General features: G+C 39.0%; 1 protein-coding gene across 1 annotated transcript in view; it reads right to left on the minus strand.

Moving 5' to 3' along the window:
* chrm2a (cholinergic receptor, muscarinic 2a) overlaps nt 1-15,080 on the minus strand; it is a 74,411-nt gene extending 59,331 nt beyond the window's left edge. Inside the window, exons 1-2 of the mRNA XM_030720435.1 lie at nt 14,952-15,080; nt 13,486-13,559 (exon numbers count right to left, since the gene is read on the minus strand). The gene's annotated coding sequence lies outside the window, so the exon portion shown is untranslated. The remainder of the gene's footprint in view (nt 1-13,485; nt 13,560-14,951) is intronic.
* Nucleotides 15,081-20,196: the final 5,116 nt, after the last annotated feature.

Raw genomic sequence — 20,196 nt, forward strand, 5'->3', positions numbered from 1 at the left:
TAAACCAGAAGATGGTGATCAGAAATCAGCTAATTGTGCTCATACTTATAAACTATTACATACTAGAGTGTTAAAATGACCAATTTGCAGATACTCTCAGCTTGTCCTGACTGGACTTCACCAAATGTTGTACATGCAGTGAAATTTACTATACTAGCTCTCATTAAATACATTATTTTTAATGTACAGACCAAGTTTATTTAAAAAAAAATAGCAAATAAAAAATTTACACTAATGCAAGTACCATTCTTTCTTCTTTTTTTTTCATTGTGCTCAAAATTTTACAACAGGCTTTTAATTTACTTGTGGTACCACATGTGAGTGATGTGCATGCACAAAGTCCATCGGTTTACAATGTATGTAACTCAGGTCACTTTCTGACCAATTTATTTGCCCTGAACACCTCACATGCACCTCACACAAAATGCCAAAAGTGAGCCTGAGGAGCAAAGCTCGAGTAAATCACTGCAGCTATAACTAAATAATCTAATGAAAACTTGCTTGCTTTTACATGGCCATGTGTGGAGAGAGCATTTCTTTTTACCACCGTGCACAGTTTCCACTGCACTGTTTCCCACAGGGCAAGAATTTACATGGGATTCTCACCCCTAAACTCCTAACATTCAAACATTCAAGCAGTCAGTAGTTGGGAGAACATCTTAGCGACACCAAGTGTGAGTTAATATGGCTACACACACACACACAAAATTTTTATTTATTTATGAGAGGGGATCTTGTTCCCTATGTCATTTGGGTACATTTGCAAGCTGCATGTAGACTGCACTTGCAAACTGCTGTTGCGAAATAACTGTTTTCTGGCTAATGGCAATTTGTTATCCTTACTTGAAAAGCTGTATTTACTTAACAAGTGTTACAGCTGCCTTTTTTTTGTCATCTGAAAAAACAGATCAATTCAGCTTTCTACACAAGCAGTGTAGTGCATTTTTAGAAGTGAAGTCCTTTTTTCCTTTGTTTTAATTATGTCTACAGTTACTGTGTGTTGGGCTGTGTTGGGAGTTCTACAGCCAGTGGATGGACCAAACTGAACATAGAGTTCAGGGATGTTTGAGAAAGAGCTGGTTTAGAAATATACTTTAAACAGGATAGAATCCAAAAATCGGAAATGGACAGCAGTGCATACTATGCTTGTGTAAATTTGAAATCTTTAATGATCGTATCTGGCAGCCAAATCGGGTTTATTTTTGCTTAAAAGCATCACAGTGGTGCTTTACATTAGGATTTCCCTGAGGAGAAACATTTCAAATGGGCCTAACATAGTTTGAAGGTACTTAAATGGATTACACATTAAGCTACAGGAATATGGGTGGGCATAGCAGACAGACTATTGTTGGTGATGGAGGGAAGACATGCATGGCTGCTCTGAAGGCTCCAGACAGAGTCTGACAGGAGAAACATGGGAATGGCAGACGCAGGAAACTCCTCGTATCTGCCTATGTACATCAGCCGGGGTCGCTGGCACACCGATCCTCAGATGTAAATGCAGCTAAGCACAGAAGCAGACAGACAGATGTACACACCTTTCCACTAACAGAGCGCATCTCTGCCTGTCAGTCCGGATCAAGGAGGTCAAGGGAGGGCGCAGTGGCAAAGCAGGAGCAGTCAGACAGCTCGTCAGTGCTGTTGACAACCAGATGGATGAGCCAATACTTAAGGGAGCTGCAGTTCTACTCTCCCATTTATTAACACAATGTACTACTCCACTTGGACATTTCCCAAAAAGCTTAGAGTTTTCAGCTATTTACTACAAGTTAAAGTTATGTTAACAGCTCATTCAAACATTCCCTGATGAGTAAATCTGAATTTCTATTTTCTCATATCCATAAACTGTTGGCAAAATATCTCATCTCCCAGTTCTCAGTCAAAGCCCCAGATCTATATATGCTGTTTACTGAGCTTGGTTGGCTCAATCTGGCACATTCATTTGTCACTGCTGTGTGTCTTCGAGCAGAATCTGATCCCAGAGTCAACATTAACATGGCTTTTCTGGGGCAGCAGCTTCATTATTGAGTCCCGGCATGGTGAACCGCACCATTACTGCTCTAGAGATATAGAGGCCAAACACAGAGAGTGGAGGAGAGATGGAAAGACGGGAGGAACTGGGATATAGGATAAGCAGAATGATAAAGTAGGGAGAGGGGAATGTGGGAATGTGAGTGAAGGATGCTAGCATGGAGATGGAAGGAGAAAAGAAGTGACCAAATAAATCACCAGCCAACAGATAATTGGTTGAGCTGCACTCCTCAGTTGCATCACTGAGAAAAGTGACACAACAATTTGAAATTAACTCCAAGGGATTTAGTTCCTTCTGGTATAATTCCAGGAATGGCTGCCATAATGAATCTTTTGGGGAGCAGGAATTATTATTCTAATTTAACTCATATTATGGCACCACTCTCCAGCGAGTAAAGGCCCCAAACTGAGAGGCTGAAAACATTTGAAATTAGCCCTGTAAGACCACGACAGGACTGTCCTTGGACGTCGAGCGCATTCAGTGTTTGTCAGGTGAGCAGTTTTCATCGTGTGCAAAGAGCATCTTCGCTGTTCAGAATTATAATATGCAAAGTTAAGTGGTTTCAAGGACGAGGAGATTGAGTCAGACTCAGTATCAACATTTGCACTTCTGAACAGAAGTTGTTTAAGGGCATAATTATGCAGAACACGCACTCACGCTCTCACAGAAGTGTAATTTAAAGATAGAATCGCACTGATACAAGGTTTGTGTTCATTTATCTACCAAAATAAATGTATTTCCTAATAAGGAGGTTTGTTTGAACACAGAAAACTTTCTTGTTTCACTCATTTGAGTTAGAAAGAAAATCTAATTGGTGCTGAGGTACTGCGCTGAGACAGATTATCAAGGCCAGTTATCTATTATGTAGATAATAATAATCATAGTATAAATGGGCATATCCATCTTTGAATGCAGGAGCTAACAATGGGAAATTACAAGAAGCATGAGGGTGGAGAGAACGGTCACAAGAGTCGTTAGTTGTACTTAAAGCTTTAATATCAGTGTGTTTGCAGTATTAAATATCACCAAAGCAACCTGTGTTTTGTTTCTTCTTGATAAGTCAATTTTATGTTTTCTTATTTGACCTTTTATTCATATTGTACCTAATTCAATATTACCTGTATCTAATTCAAACCTGACTATATATTAATAATTCTAATTAAGCACCTGGAGAATGGCACTGTCTTCAAATGAATGCTATTGCCATCTGTGCTTTTAACAAACTGGATGACCTTTCACATAGTCCCCCCATGAATAAAGCGCTAATCACATTAGGATTTTAGAACTCTGCAACAGGTCCTCAGTCCCCAAATGCAAAATCAGACAGTCAGTACTAATCACTGGAGACATATGTCAGCCTACAAAATAAAAAGTTAATATTACTTTGAAGAGTGAAAGGCTGTCTTACATCAAATCTTATGAAAAAAAAAATGTAAGTACTTCTGAGTATTGAGGCTCACAGTTTTAAGAGTCATCTGGAAACTGTGAACATTTTTGATCAAATAAAATCTGAACATCAAATGAAATCTGTGAGAGAACAGAAAAGAAAATGTTTTACAGGTACAGAGTTAAAGATACCCAGGACATTTCTGTGCAGAAATTCATTATTTCCAATCACATAAAAACTTCAGCTTATTAAAATCAAGCTACTTTTACTGATACACGTTTACTACGAAGGCCTGTTGTATGAGATCAGAAACAATGCACAGATACTGTATTTGGGATACTTAGTTTTAATTCATGCATTATTGGCTTTGGGTGCTCAGTGTGCTTTGATAAAGAAAGAAGCCCTATGCTATAATGGCAAGTTGATAGCTAAAGAAAAAATTTTTTTTTAATATGTCACAAATGGATGTGGAAAAGTGTTATTTTTACCTAAAACATTCCCAGCACTGAGTTTGAGCGTTTAGTGGAAAGCAATCCAGTCTAGGTTTTATTCATTGAAAAAGCAAGAAGCAGACCCCCATTGTTACTCGTGTCCTGTCCTCCGAGCTAACCACTTCCAATTATTAGGTGACTGGGGAATGAGACCTCTCTGATTTAGCCATGTTGGAGAGTATTGATTGGACTAGGAAACGGTGTAAAATTGTAGAGAAGCGCGATGACCTTGTCTCTTGTATTTCTCTCCTGATTGACAGACAAAGTAGAGACAGCTGTGGAAATGTACCTGCATAGCAATGCTCCCCTTCATTTTGCTCAGCTGACCAGTGTGATGAACAGTGAAACACAGTTACAGCATCTTTTACTTTTGCAAACAATGTCTGTGTGAATTTTAATATTAAGAAAGAAAAGAGAAGACTTAACTGGTGTGGGGTGTTTGGAAAACCACAGAAATTTCTGCAAGTAAAGGACCACCACCGATTCCCCACAAGCATTTACCAATGATATCTCCAAGCCAAAACATTTCCCACCTACCTAATACAGCCAACCTAATAATGTAAGTGATGAGTGATGACTCACAGATGATTGGACAAATTAAAGGATGAACCACTAATGGAGGATGAGTCATCCCAAAAACATGCTTTTAGAGACATCCAGTGGCTTAATTTTGCACTTCACTGCAGTTATGTAATAAACCACACCCATTTGTGATAAGTTTATTTACACACCTTGGTACACTGTTTTATCACTGAAGAAAAACCATTAGAAGTCAGTAAAACTAAGAATTTCACTGGGGATTTGTATGGTATCGTATTTCTAATAATGCTAGCCAACAGTTAGCACAGCAAAAAAGGATAAACGCTTGGAAATTCTGTTTCTCATGACTTTAAGATGTTTTATGATCCTACATTTCTTTTTTCCTGCTATGACTGGTTTGTTTGTGAGAGGGCTGTCAAAAAGGGCCATCAGAGAGTGTGAACATAGGGACGGCGAGTGCCTCACACAGTGAATCTATCCTACAGTCTGTTTGTGTTCCACTGACACTGCGTAGTCTCTTGACTCTGTCAGCAGTCCTGTTCCTGTCAAATCAAATAACAGCATTTCAGATGGGCTTGTCACTCTGACATAGTGAGCCCACTGAACAGTAGACCAGAGAGGTTTAAAAAAAAAAAAAAAAAAAGTGGCTGGAGAATGTGCTGTACTTCACCATACATCTGCTGAAGAATTCAAACGAGAAGCCCTAAAATTCCACAACACACAAGCACGCACAAACTCGGACAACCCAAGGAGTGCCCACTTTCCTCCTTTTGGCATTTCTTCCAAATGTCAAATCATTCACCTGGAAAGAGTTACACAGACCTTCAGGGATCCTCTTTGAGAATGTCAAACTAAACCATAAATCTGTACAAAGCTTTGGATAAAGTACAACGTCCACTGACTTCTTATGGTCAAGCCTGAGGGGAAGTGAACCATCCAGGTCTCAGATGACACAGTCACACTGCACTTCTTAAGTGTACATATAATCTTAGGCTGTGCTTTGTCTTTTAAATAAACCAACCATGTTTATCCTGTGGAAGTATCTCATGACTCTAATTTCCATTATTATGTACCTTGGAATAAAAGTGAAACTGTCCATACTCGAGATTCCCTCGAGGCACCTCAAAAAGAGAACAGTTATCTTTTCTGAGAGGAAAATAAGGTGAGCGTCTGCCAAATGCCATCAAAGACTGTGGTATTTACTACCATTATCTGGGCTTCATCTCACATTTACTTTTAAAAAGACAGTGTTGACAGAGTCAATAAATTGAACTGGCTGACCGCATAAAAAGGAACTACAGCTTGCAATGCCTCCGGGCATTAAAAGAAACACAGGAAGAACGAGGTTACACCTCAGGCAATAAAAAAGTCTCCACTTGCCAAATCACAGGAATAAAACAAGAGGTGACACAGGATGTAATAACATTAACAGACATTATTATGACTGGACTTAATAATATTGACCTGGTAAAGGGATGCTCCGTTCTCGCCGTGCCAGTCGCCACTGTGCCAGCATGGAGAGAAAAATGTTTACCTTTTGATTTGAGCCACAATATCCAGGGTCAGGGCCATGCTCATCTGTTGCTTGTGTACACAGTATTGAGCCTTGTGTGAAGTCATCTGTCTCAGAGGCAGCTCTAATTCAGCTTTGATTTCACACATGCTCTTTTCTCACAGGGAATTTGAAGACAGAGTGTAATTGTTTCGTACTCCTTCTGACAATTTGTAAACTGTCTGGGAACAAAATCTATTTTTTATAGTACCTTTTTCAGACCCTTTGAATGCCTTCAGCTATTTCAACTAATGTTTTCTTAAAATTAGTGATTTTCAAAGCTCTGAAAGAGGAATGTCAGACTTTCAAAGTGAATTTTCTTTCACTGGAATGGGGTAACTGAATATACCTGTCCCCCTTGACAAATATTTTATTGTGAAATTATCTGTGTGTGTATGCATACTGTATGTGGTTTCTATTTTTGCTAGGGGTTTAAAGTTAACAAACTCACAGGTGAGTAGTTGAAAAAGTCTCAATGCCTAAAATTCATAGGAAACCCCAGGCGTACATTTTACCCTGAAAAACTCATGTATATTAGTTTTGGGTTGACATATTGATAGAAATATTTACCCAAACATGAATGCCTATAAAATTTCATGAAAGTCTATCCACTAGCCACTGGGGTCAAAAAGCTAACGTACAGCACAATCTGTCTGCGGTAAGAAGAAGAGAATGCCAGGGAAGAGAAGATGGTGATTCAATATTGCCGTCGAGTACATGGTCTCTCCAACTGATGATCATCCCTGTTTATCAGCTTCAGGCAGGCCAGTAATTAGGACAGCAATTCCTCCAGGAAGACAGTTTGACTTTTATTGCCTATTCAAGTAGAAATCAACTGCCGGCAGCTCATTGACTTAGCATGAATTAACGCTCAGCTACTTCTAATATATCACACATATTGTTGTGTAATCTGTGGTACGAATCTACAAAATTCTCAACGGTATAATGAAGGTTATGTGACTCTGTATTTTGTCTTTGGCCATATTAGGTCTTGTCTTGTGTGCCTAAATGATTTTAAGCTGCATTTGTATCTGCTGTGAATTTTGCTTCCCATAACAGCCAAACCCTTCATTCAAAGACAAAACAAGGAGTAGTCTTAGACTGTAAGCTCGACTTTTGTCCCCTGAAATACCAAGCACTCCTTGTTGCTTGGTATTTGCTTGTTAGTGCTCCTCGCCAACAAGACGAAAAAGTCACACCGGGCTACTTCAAAAACATCTGCAGCAGCACAGTGAGATGTTAAGGCGTCCTGTCATGTTGGCACCATTTACAAGAACTTGTGACACCATCTGAAGCTCTTCCCTGCTGCTCAAGTTGCAGTGCAAAAATAAAAACAATTTTAAAAAGTAATCTGAATTCAATCCTATCTTCTTTCTTTGCTTTTGTCCACATTACAGAGCTCTTTTTGAAATGCCATTCTGCGAATACACCATAATTGTGTGTGTGAAACCATATGCCATAGGTCAGAGGAAAAGCTTGATTGTAAGACATATTGGACTTAAAAAGGTACAATCTCCAATCATAGAGAAATTTGGCCTCTGTGTGCAATTACAATAACCCCTCCCTGCCAAGGTCAGATGAGAGCAGACAGACATACTGAATCTGAATGTTTTATGGCATAAAATGACAATGGGTGAGCCAGAGAATAAAGCTGGTTGGAATTATCTGGTACTGAGGCTTTGAGTAATTAAGAGCAAAGAATGGCTGCCTGACATTATTGCTGGGTGAGTGGCAAGTCTAAAAAACACCTGAGGCTTTTGGAACTGCACCACATTCAAAGGAATCTCCAGAGATGCTGAGGTTAGTACTACAACTGCTGCTGTTGCATTTCAACTGCTGTTCAGGCTCTGTCATTCAGGAATGCAATACAGACAAACACTTCTAAGCTGCACCATCCAGGACAACGTGCATTCAGTTTGATTAAAAGATAGAATTCAATTAATAATAAAAAAAAAAGGGAGGGTGATGTGAAGACATTTTTACAATATTTTGAAAAGTCTGTTCTAAAAGATGCCAGTGCTCTTTTCTGTTCAGTGCCTCAGAAATTCAGTACTGCCATGGTGACCTGTTTTGGTCAAAAGCTGGGCGCATAGCCCGACTAATGAATTTTTTGTTGATTTTAGGGGCATAAATGGTGGTATGAACCAAGGCCAGGACTTGAGTTTGGTTTAAATAGAGATATTCAGTTTATTTCATCAGGAAAGTGATTATTCCTGCATGGCTCCAGTTAATTTATCCTGTAGAATTATAACATGGTACAATGCATTACAAAATAATGACATCTCCCAGAGCCAAAAGTATACTATCAACGACATCAAATTTGACTAAAAGGCTCTGCAGCTCTATTAAAATGGTACATGGTTATAATCTTGAAAAAAAAAGTTAGAAAACTGAAGCCCAAATCACCTCAACTGGTTCTTTCAATTTAAAAGAGGAACATCTCTGCTCTGAGTGCCTTGCCCTATCTCTAAGGGTGAACCAAGACACACTTGAGAAGAAGCTCATTGTTACCACTTGTATCAACAATCTTGTTTTTTCAATCACTATCTAAAGTTTGTAGCCCTAAGTAAGGATGGGAACACAGATTGACCAGTAAATCAACAGCTTTGCCTTCACACTTACCACAACAATCTGTCTGTTAGTCTCCCACTCTGCTCTTTCCCCACTTGTGAACAAGAACATGAGATACTTGAAATCCTCCACTCAAGGCAGCAACTAATTCCCAACCCACAATGGGCAATTCAACAATTCACAGCTTAGATCTACAGTCTCTGACTTGGAAGTTATAAAATTAAAGTGGATGTAGTAAAATTTAAAATAAAAAGAAATAAGTTTTTCATTTATAAGGTATAAAAACAATATAGAAATTAGTTTGCTAATCAAACTTTAAACTTTTCAATGGATTAGAACTTAAAATTAGTGCCATAAATGAAGAACCAACTCAATTAAAAGTTTTCTTTTATAAAAATGATCACATCCTCAGAAAGGATCTTCCCAGAGACTAGGCCCACAGAGACTAAAATTTAACTTCCCAGGCATTTAGTTGGCAACTTGGAGGCCAGCTACAGAGGATCTGTGAGATGTATTATTTAAATATCTGATAAGTATCTCTGAGATGCCAGGCCAATAAGAAGCTCTTAAAATCTGTTCTAGACTAAAAGGAAGCTCATGCAATGACTTCAAAATACAGTCCTAACATGTAATCCAAACCTTCTGAGAAGAGTTGTAAGCATTGCATGTGCTGTTTGATCTTCATCAGGCCTTGAGCTGCAGCTTTCTGAACAACCAGATAAACCAAACCAGACAGCATTGCAATAGTCAAGCCTAGAGAAGCCTCTCTTTCTCTCTATTCCTTGCCTCGATTCAGCTGCAGGAAGTTGTTTGGCATCCATAAACTGATGTCATGTCAACATTGCACTGTCCTATTGTCAGAGCTGAAACCATCTGCTAATACATACAGTCTCGTGGAGCAACTAACTGTACCCCATGATTCAATACCTTATAGAACCACCTGTGGCAGCAATAACTTGAAGTAATTGTTTTCTGCATTACTTTATAATTCTCTCACATCACTGCAGAAGAATTTTGGCCCACTGAGGTTTGTGGGCATTCATTCTTGCACAGCTCTTAAGGTCCCTCCGCAGCATTTTAATAAGGCTGAAGTCTGGACTTTGAGCCATCACAGCATATTGATTACTTTCTTTTCTAGATGTACTGCTGGACTTGGGATCATTGTCCTGTTGCATGAACTAATTTGGGCCAAGCTTTAGCTGTCAGACAGATGGCCTCACATTTGGCTCATGAATACTTTGATATACAGAGGAATTCATGGTTGACTCAATGACTGCAAAGTGCACAGGTAGTGTGACTGAAAACCAAGCTCAAAACATCAGCCCTCCACCACCGTGCTTGACAGTTTGGATGAAGTGTGTGTGTTGACATACTGTGGTGCTGGTGCTGTCTCATCTGTCCAAAGGACACTGGTCCAGAAGTCTTGTGGTTTGTTCAGATGAAACTTTGCAAACCCATGCTGCCATGTTCTTTTTAGAGATTAGAGGCTTTCCCCTGGCAACCCTTCCAAGCAAGCCATACTTGTTCAGTATTTGTCTAATTCTACTGTCATGAACTTTAACATTTAACATGCTAATTGGGGTCTGTAGAGTCTGAGATACAGCTCTTGGTTTTTCAGTTTCTCTAAGTATTGTGTGGTCTGATCAAAAGTGAATTTCCTGGGACATCCACTCCTGGATGCACAGCTTAATACTCCAGACCAGCAATCTGTCAAAACATCTGGGTGTCTGTGTGGGTACGAAGCTTGTCATGACCTCACCAAATGTTAGTGTGTGTGTGTGACTGGACCTAAAATAAAGGTATAAATAAATATTATATATATAAAAAAAAGTGTCAAAATTAATAAAATGTTATAAAGTCAGTTTTCTGGTTTTTTAGATACATTCTGAATCACATGAAATATAAATGAGCACAGACCACATCCTTCAGAGAACTGCTGAACTCATTTCAGAGCACAGATTTCATAAGCAATTACAGTGCCACTGGATCCATTTGAATGTTGATGAAATATGCTGATCAATTGCTGAAAGTAGTGCTTAGTCCATTGATTCCAAGTCTTTTGTTACAAATGCAATTACACTAGTTTGTTTCGTCTAACTCTCTCTGTCTGCCTGATAATGACCTGAAGGAGGAATCTCCTCCCGCCCATGCTGTCCAATCAATGCCACTTCGTGGGATGGTTTAGTGGCACTTCATATTGTAAAGCTCTGCAATTGCTCATCATCTGAAAAGCAGCACAACTAAATCATATACTGGCCATTTGTCCCACTGGCTGGATCCAGCATCAGCATATGGAAATTTGCATGCTCTGAATGTGGATAGATGCACATTTAGGCTTATGAAACCACATTTATATACGTGTGACTCAATGACACCCTTATCCTGTCAGTCTTTTCATTCCCATAACCTCCATCTCTGCGTATATACAGTATATGCACACTTGTATACGACATGTTCACTGTTATGTAAAACCCCTTCATCTCTTTTCATCTCTTTCAGAAAAATTCCACAGATCAGTTGAGCCCATTCTTTTTTGTTCTGCTCAATTGCTTCGTTCAACACCCAGCCGATGCTACATGGACTTTCCGCCTCATCCACATGGAGCAAAAATAACATTCTAATTGCGTAAAAAATAAAATAAATAAGTGTGTAATGACAACAAAAAGAAAGCGATTAGAGCAGGAGCTCAGTGCAAATAGAGGACCCTACTGCGGCTGAAAGCGTGATAATTAGACATTCCTTTCTGTGTGTGCCAGATACACAGATTCACTAATGTGCACTGTGCAGCCTTTCTACAACTGAGAAGCTTATGTCCATGGAAGGAGGCACCCCACTGGCTAAATTTAACTATTTACAAAAGCAACCTTGTCTGTAACACTGTTTCCAACACTGCCAAAAGCACAGCTTTAGCAATATGTGTGCAATGTGCATTCACTGAAGGTAGCAGCGTTGGCATGAGGCTTTTCCTTCAGTCTCCTCGCTCTCCGTCCTTCATGTGAATGTGACTGAGAGACTTGATTCAGTCCATTTTGAGTGTAATAATTATAAAGCACTCTTTTGGTCAACATCCTCATGATTTCAACACGAAAGACAGCAAATGAGAATGAAAACTGTTAAAAGCTTGTTTTGTACATGAGGAATAAACAACACTTTTAAACACAAAAGCAAAATGTGTGATTGGTTATTAAATCACAGAAATACAGATATTCTATTAAATATGCCCGTCGCATTTGTCACTTTGCATCAACAAACACAACAATAAGCACAATGCATGCATAACTTGCTGGCCAGTAAATCAGAGCATGTCATCAGTCAAGCACACGGATACCAGATTGTGACACTCTGTCATCTGCATATTTAATGTAACAGCAGTAGAGAGAAGGGTGTTTAAATAAAAGCAAGCCACACGTCTGAACTCTCCAGTCACGGTACATGTAAACTTCATCCATCAGCATCATGATGTCAAACAGGATAATATGTGAAAATGACAGCAACAAGTTGAGGAAAGTTACCACAAAAAAAAACCTTGCTTACAAAAAATACGTCATTGCTACACAAGGGAAGTAACAAAGGAGCACAATAAAAGCCTTAGGAACTTAAAAAGTGGCTGGAGTTGTGACAAGAGACGTGGGCAGCAATGTGAAACAGTCACTGTTTAAGCAGCAGTTAAGCTACACTTTACCAACTGTAGACAAATATCACCTTTTATAATGCTATTATGTAATAAATATGACTGCATAAAGGTTATTTGCGCTTGAGATTTGGTTTACAGGTTATTGCATTCGTGTTTTCAGACACTCTCTGATTCCGCTGAGTGATTTGTTGACACCTAATGGATTTTTGTTACCCTGTTAACTGCGTTTTCAATAGAATCATTGAGTTGCCAACAACCTTTATCTGCAGGTAAAAAAGAAAGATTCAGACCTAGTGTATTCAGTTCAAACCTTGTGCACAGTCATGCCAATAGTACACATTTTCAGAATCCCCCTCACCAAATGCTGTTTTTGTCTCAAGTGAAAACCTCGTGACTACTTTGATTTTGGTTTCCTTTTGACTTCAGTATGGTTTAAGAGTTTTGCCACATGAACACTATTCCTCACAGGAAACCTGGGCTAGTTCCCCTGCAGTGTAATTCCAAAGATGAGAACAGTGCGAGACGGATTCCGCACAGCAACCAAATGCAAATCTTTTTTTTTCCCCTTTCTGGCAAGAAACTAAATCAAATGCCACATGAATTAATAATGATTTCACAAGAACAAAACCAGCATTGAGCTAAGAGGTACTAAGGAGACACCCATGTCTTTTTAACAAAGCCAGTTACAGCCAGCGACTTAATCAAGGTCAAGCCAGAGTAATTACCGGAACAACACAATGCTAAAAATATCAATTATCTGCACAGATGTTGGTGCTGCGGGTGAAATGCACCAGACTAAATAATAACAAAATAAGGAATGAATACTCACAAGCAAGCTCAGTCCTATTATTAAGTCCTCAAAATCACGATAACAAAGAGGCACACGAAGACCATATGTTGCCTCTTCTCCAGGTCAAAATTAGACGTCAGTCTTGGAGAAACCAGATTTCCTCCCCACTGTAACAAGTGAGAAATTACTTTCCCCCCTGATCCAAGAAAACCTTTTCCCCTGGCTCTAACTTTTTATTTATGTCAGATTGAAGTTAAATGACCCAAAACTAGAACCTACCTCCAACCATCACAACTAACTATAGAGCTCGTCCCACTGCAATGATTCTTCTAGGAGCGGACATTTGCGGGGGGGTCCGCTCTCCTTTTCAGTCACTCAAACATGACTGATGGGATTTTAAGTGTCGTGCAGATGAGAAAAATATAATAGATTTTGGAGCTAAATATTGTGTGGTATAAAATCTAGAAAGAAAGAAAGAAAAGGTTTACCTTTGAGTCCTGCACTCGATTTATTTTCAACAAGCTCCCTGTCCGTCATTCAAAGCATGACTGCGAGATTCAATCTGGAAGTAAAACATCTCAACTATAAGACCTGTGGTTATAAAATCCGACACAAACGCCTCAAGTATGTTCTATTGTGTTGCGCTTTTACGCACATCGACGCCAAACCGTCTCTTAATCTCATTCTTAAAGGTGGTGGTAGATCTTAGTGCATATATGAAATCATTGTGGGTTTTTTTTGTTTTTTTTTTTTAATTACATTGGTTGTTGAATTAAAACACGGGAAATGTGAACATGTGGCAATAAAGCGAGCCGAAATCAAGAACGGTTGACCGAATTGATGAGACGAGAGGAAACTGCTTCTGGGCAATTATAGACTTTCACAGATCTGTATCTCTGCTGCCACATTAACGGCTATACAAAAGGTTTAAGCACAGATGACTTATCAAAAGACGAGTTTTCACCCTATGGGGATTATTTTTTGTCCTATTTTAGAAATTAGACCAGCAATTTTATCAAGACTTGAATGAAACGAGGCAGAACGCTTTCATCCAAGGCGCATTAGAGTCCTATGAGCACACACTGCGGTTCGACTAAGTTGTTTGGCATTTCTTTTTCTTTTTTTTTTTTTTTAAATACAGTTTTTTGAAGTGAGCAAATAGGGAGGAAAGGTTGATAATGTCCGGGGAGGATGGGGTTTTAACGTGTTTAATTAATACATGATAAGAATGCGCGTGAGCGACGCGTGATCGTATAATACTGACAAAATTAATGAAGAAACACTGCCCATGACTCTGAAATTGCTAACGCTTCTGGATTTCTCAGAAAAAGTCTTTCAGAACCACAAAGTTGTGTTCTCCTTGCTTTATCTAAGATGCGCCAAGATGCCGAGCTTGGCGCGGAGCTGTAGAAATGCGAAAAAAAAAAAAATCTCCGTTGTGTTCATTGTGAGTAGCTTCCAAAGCAGCAGACAATGGACGGGGTCTTTTCGGTTCGATTACAAAGTGAGAAAATATTTTAGAGTAATCACCCTGGGTCGGGATGCTTTCTCTGAGTTGAATTCTGTGAAACCGGAGTTATTCACTTTTGCCACTCTGGGAAACCAACACAGCGCTGAAATGTCTGAAATCAGAAGAAACCCCATTCAGAGTAACGCCAAAGGGTTTCCACATATTGAATTTTTACGCAGGTGTTGATGGGGCTGTTTGAGCAACCTGGCGGATACAGAGAAATAGTCCACCAAAAGGTCTAAGGTTCAACTCCTGGCCACAACTAGTTCCTCCTTTCGGGCTGCCTTTAAGCACGAGCTTAACAAACCCTTTATTTCCTTTTCTTTTACTGAAAGAACAAATGCTTCTTATCTGACAGCTTCAGATAAAATATCGAATCCCTTGATTCCTCTCAGGAATCACAGACTACTGATCATAAAGGGGGGCGATATTCAGGCAGCTTACCTGCTTTTATGCTGTCATGCTGGTGGCTTCTTTTTGGTCCGCTTCATCGCACCGCTGTTGCATGTCTGAGGACATGCTTCTGAAAACAGGCTTTGGAGACGAAACGCGCTGCACAGGAGAAAGTGGAGAGGGGGTGGGGGTGCGTGAGCAAGACAGCGAGAGAAAGGGAGAGAGAGCTGTAAGAAGTAGGCTGGCTTCTCTTTGACGGTAATGACAGTCGTTATTTGCCTTTTAGATTCAGGGAAACCAGTCTGAGTTTAGTGTAGCAACACGTGATTTAAAACAGAGATTACCCAGAGCTTGAAAGAGTACTGGTCGCTGGTACACTAATTAAACATCATGCCAGGAGAATCAGACCCTTTCCGCCGTTTCAAGACATTGCAGTTTTTCTTCCAATAATATTTCCATTGACTGGAGTGTACTTCAGTTCTATTCATTTTCATTTTGATTGAAAAGACTGGATTTTGCTTGCGGGTCTTGTGTTATGATACCGCTCCCATTCAAAAAAAAAAAGAAAAGGAAAAAATTTCAGCACCAAGGAGAGCGAACATTTTGAGATATCGAAAAAGAAAAAAAAAAAGAAAAAGCTGAGCTTTTCACCCTTTGCTTCTGAAAAATGCAGTCTTTTGATCCAAAGCACACATTTAAGATTTTAGTGCGTCTTCAGTCAAGACAAAACCTTTAAAATGTTTGCGTATTTTCTGAAATGAATTATAACCTGAAACCAAAGAAGAGTTAAATGCATCTCAAATGTGTATTGCATATTTCTATCCATGCACTCGTGCCTTTTGAGGAAACCTGTTGATTATGTAAACACGTGGCCAAGAGGACCTGCTTTTTGTCAAGTTGTATACATTGTAAGAACTAAGCTGCCCTCCCTTCTCTCTCTGAAGACAGCTCTCACTGCGGAATGCCTCCTTTTATCATAACTGACTGCCACTTATCGAGATTTACCTGCTTCACACTTGTTTGACAGATGAATTCCTGTGTGATTCATTACAACATTGCATTTGGGAATTGGACTGCTGCCGTTAAAAGCTTAGAGTAATTTGACATTATTTAATATTTCTTTAAAAAAAAAAAAAACTGCCACACAGCCAAGATTTTTGGAAAAACAGAGGATGAGAATGCTTTACTGACACCTACTGGGGAAGTAGTTTTAAAAGTTACTTTGGCTCTATACATTTATGTGTTCGCCTCTTAACAGGCCACCTGCCCATAGCTAAAGTCAGTTTCAGTACATGTACACGTAAACCAGCTAGCCCCCCCTCCTCAGCTCCACCAATGCACAGGTAACACAGGTAACTAATGAATACAGAGCATCAGTTAGTCTCTTCTCCGTTTCTGCTCAATTCGATTGCACCGCCATTTTTAAAGTTTTTTTATTCCTGATTCACAGACGAAGCCGCTACAGACCGTGAATGGCACAATCTTGAACCCCACCTGCCAATTAAAATGTATCAGGTGGTACTAGTTTAGGTTTGGGAAACATACTGCATTTGAATTATTTAACAACGTGGCTCTTGCAGCAACTAAAAAAAACCCTGCTAAAATGCAAAGAGGTTGCACATAAAGCGGGAAGGCTCTGCAGAGAAATGAAAAACTAAATACGAGACAGAAGGGAGGCTGTTCTCATCTAGTGGCAGATATCAGACATGGTTTTACATAACTATGAGAGAATAATACATCAGTGACTCATGTAAACGCTCCAGGTACGTGATAAATCTCCAAATCCCATCTGATTGCATGTGCCAAAAACAAGTAGGGTGACAACGAAAACATCCACCACATGCGTTAATTATTCCTATTCGCACTGCTTCTGACACGCACGACTCACGGTATAGACACACATGCTACTCATTACTCATATGAATGCGTGCCTGTTAGTGCTGTAAGCAGCCACCTAAATGGCCACAGATGCGTCACGTGTTGCATTCACACCTGTGTTATGCTGATGAACGGGAGAGCCTCAAAGGGTGGCTCGAGTGCAGTGCAATTAGTTATAGAAAATCGCAGTTTTAATGGACTCGCTATTCCCCAATTAATAGAAATACGACGAACAAAGAGTCATCTAATGCACTATCCTAGCAAACACATCAAAGTGCATATATAATATTCAGCTTTTATGGCAGCTGAGTGGCCGTGGTGTGCTTTTACTTTACTGAAATGTATAAATCTTATCTTCATCTTAGCTTGTGTCATCTATTACTGGATACAAGTTAGCCCCTCAACACCTCTGATCCAAAGTCTGCTTTAAATGTTTTGATTCTGAGCGACATTGCTGAACATTTGGATTCATACAGTCAAATCATACGGCCAGGAAAAGGGAAAACAAGAAGGAATTCATAATGCTTAACATAACCTATTCTGGAAGGCATTGGAAGAATGATTAAAAAAACAATGAATAATGTAAAAACCTTACGTGCTTAAGCTGTACTGAGAGATACTGGCTGGCATGCCTTTTCCTTGCACACTGGAAACAGGTGTGTAATTGTATTTCTCTGTCTCAGATATTAAGACACATTGTTTTCATTTGAAAAAAAAATAAAAATAAAATCTCATTAAGAAAAGAAATGCTTTCTTTTCGAATCCAGTAACTCATAAAACAAATCACATTGTATTGTTTTGTTTTGTGGATGTCATGCATTTGTTTGGCTTTATGAGGCCAAATATGAATAACATTTTTGCACTTTTGATATGTGATGTGTGTTTGCTAATTAAAAAAACAAAACAAAACACTGATACTCTTTTTCATTTTGTGTAGGTTTACCATGTTTTATGTAAACAATATTGGGTTTTAATCTCAAACGTGATTTTTTTTTTTAAATTGAAAAAGAGAATAAGACGGCAAAGAAAGGCATTTTGTTTTATCTATAAATTTATTTACTGAAGTTTCATGGTGCAGTAATACAAATGTACACAAATGTAATATCAGTAAATCTGCAATAGATCCAAGACTTTAAATGCTTCCATTGATTTATGTTAGTGATGCACTGGCTTGCATTTCTGTCCTGAGTTTGCAATCTACGTTTAATGTGAGTATTCCTAAGTCAATATGTCTAAAAGAATGCATTAACATGGCAATTATCCCTGTTTAACCACTTCAAGGGTAGTTAAATACTACTGTCAGCCACCGAGGGTGCTTGAGAATGCTTATTGATCAGCGGGCTGTCCATCAATGTGAACAGCTGTCAAGAGACTTTAACTTGCTGCTGAAAAACCAGAAGTGCCACTTGATGCACAGAAGGATGAAATAATCCCCTTGTTGTCTTAAAGCAAATCTCTTACCATGGTTCTTTGTATAGAGTATTTCGAAACACTCCAAACTAGGAGAATTTGAGTGGATGAAGGAAGGTTCCTCGTCTGATTACTTACTGATGAAAGGGGAAGCAAAGGTTGGTGGTGGAAAATTTGAGAATGTAAATATCGAGGTTTTAAATTGAACTTCAGCTCGAATGTAGTGTATTTATTTTTTGTAATTTCCACCTTAGTTGGACCAAACATACTTAAGGGAAAAGTTAATACTGCATAAGCTGAATGAGGAAACACAATTTTCAGCACTCTCTAACTCAACACAAAGGAGTAGCATGTAATTCTTCACTTTTTCAGCAGTCAACAACTCTGTTGCACGAGTCCCTGAGCTGTAATATAGGACGAGTTGTCATAGCAGGCAAATGTGCCGTATGTAGTAACACCACTTTGTCTTAATCGGGTTTAACAAGTCACTGACAAGCTGTTCCCACAGTCCTCCCAGGACCAACAGAACAAAAGACAGAAGCTAGGGAGAACGGAGGCGGTAGAAGAAATACAATACACACCAATCAATAGATTGGATGGGGAAGGTGATTTACCTGCAATCTCGGGAGCGGGCCAAACAACTGTCACAACAATTTAATGTGCTTGCTAATTGATTTCTCACATGAATCAGTATACAAAAAAGAAACTGCCACATTTTTTTTTGTGTGTGTTACCAGTGTGTCTTTTCAAAAAGCAAATCTCATTTCTCCCTGATGGTCCTTCACCCCATATGCTAATTTTTCTGTTTACAGTTTGGCACAATACAAGTGAAGGGACTGTTCTGTATGCATCAGCATTTTGAAGTATGTTACACAGGAGACTGATGACCTACCTGCTGCTCTCTACAATATTTTGCTGAGCTATTAGTCTGTGTTTTGTGGTCCCATTAGGACAGCAAAGCGAGCTCTTCAGCATTATTTAGCTCCCTGGACCCATCAGAAATCACAAAGATATTTACCTTGGTGTTCACATATATTTCACTCAAATGTCTTATTGGTTGACTACATATAGTGTCAGTTACTGTATATAATTTGCCATGAATAATCACACTACACTATTATCCCACTTGTATACATAAACAGATGACAAATTAATAAAGTGCTGCCCCACCATGAGCCACCAGAATGCCAATGTACCCGATACTGATCATACTATGATCTCTTGATTCCTGCTGCATGGATAAAATGCAGTTTTTTCAAGATATTTCCAAATTTAATGTTCAGATAATGACAGTGGAAAGTATTTAAATTGGTTATTAAAAAATATTTCTCACATTTGGTTCATTCTTTTGTGAACATATGTACTTTCTGTGTGAGGGTCCCTGGCCAAATGAGTATGTATCAAGCCCCAAACAGCAGACCCCCCGATTTGTGTGGTGATTGGCAATACCATATGTAAGTTGCTGCCCAGTTTGAGTGTAAACATTTTAAAGCACATAAGGACCATCTGTACTGGATGACGTAAAAGGATAAAGCACCTTCTCAGTTGTCCAAACGCATTATAGAACTCAGGCAGGAAAACTGGAGGAAAGACAGATACCTTTAATTAGTCACGGGAAACAAAGTGAGATGAAAGTGCTCTTTATAGTGTTCCCCTGCATGCACAGGATAGCTATACAGTTTAAAAGCATATGCTGGAATTTATCAATATGCATAATGTTTGCACATAACAATCACACATATATAAAAGTATACAACAAAAACAACTACAACTACTACTACTACTACTACTACTATCTAGCATCTGTCTTTAGCTATGTATAATATAATTTGTATCAGAATTCCAGCGTTCCACATCAATTACAAAAGCACATTACATAATTCCATAATGAGACATACACACAATTAATATACTCAGTAGTCTGCACTGTCACTGGGTTATGTTACATTTCAATTCAGTCTGTTGTTGAGTTGAACTCTGAGGTATCTGTAGCCCTCCAGCAAAAATG

Source organism: Archocentrus centrarchus, chromosome 23 (genome assembly GCF_007364275.1).
Source record: "Archocentrus centrarchus isolate MPI-CPG fArcCen1 chromosome 23, fArcCen1, whole genome shotgun sequence".
Lineage (NCBI taxonomy): Eukaryota > Metazoa > Chordata > Actinopteri > Cichliformes > Cichlidae > Archocentrus > Archocentrus centrarchus.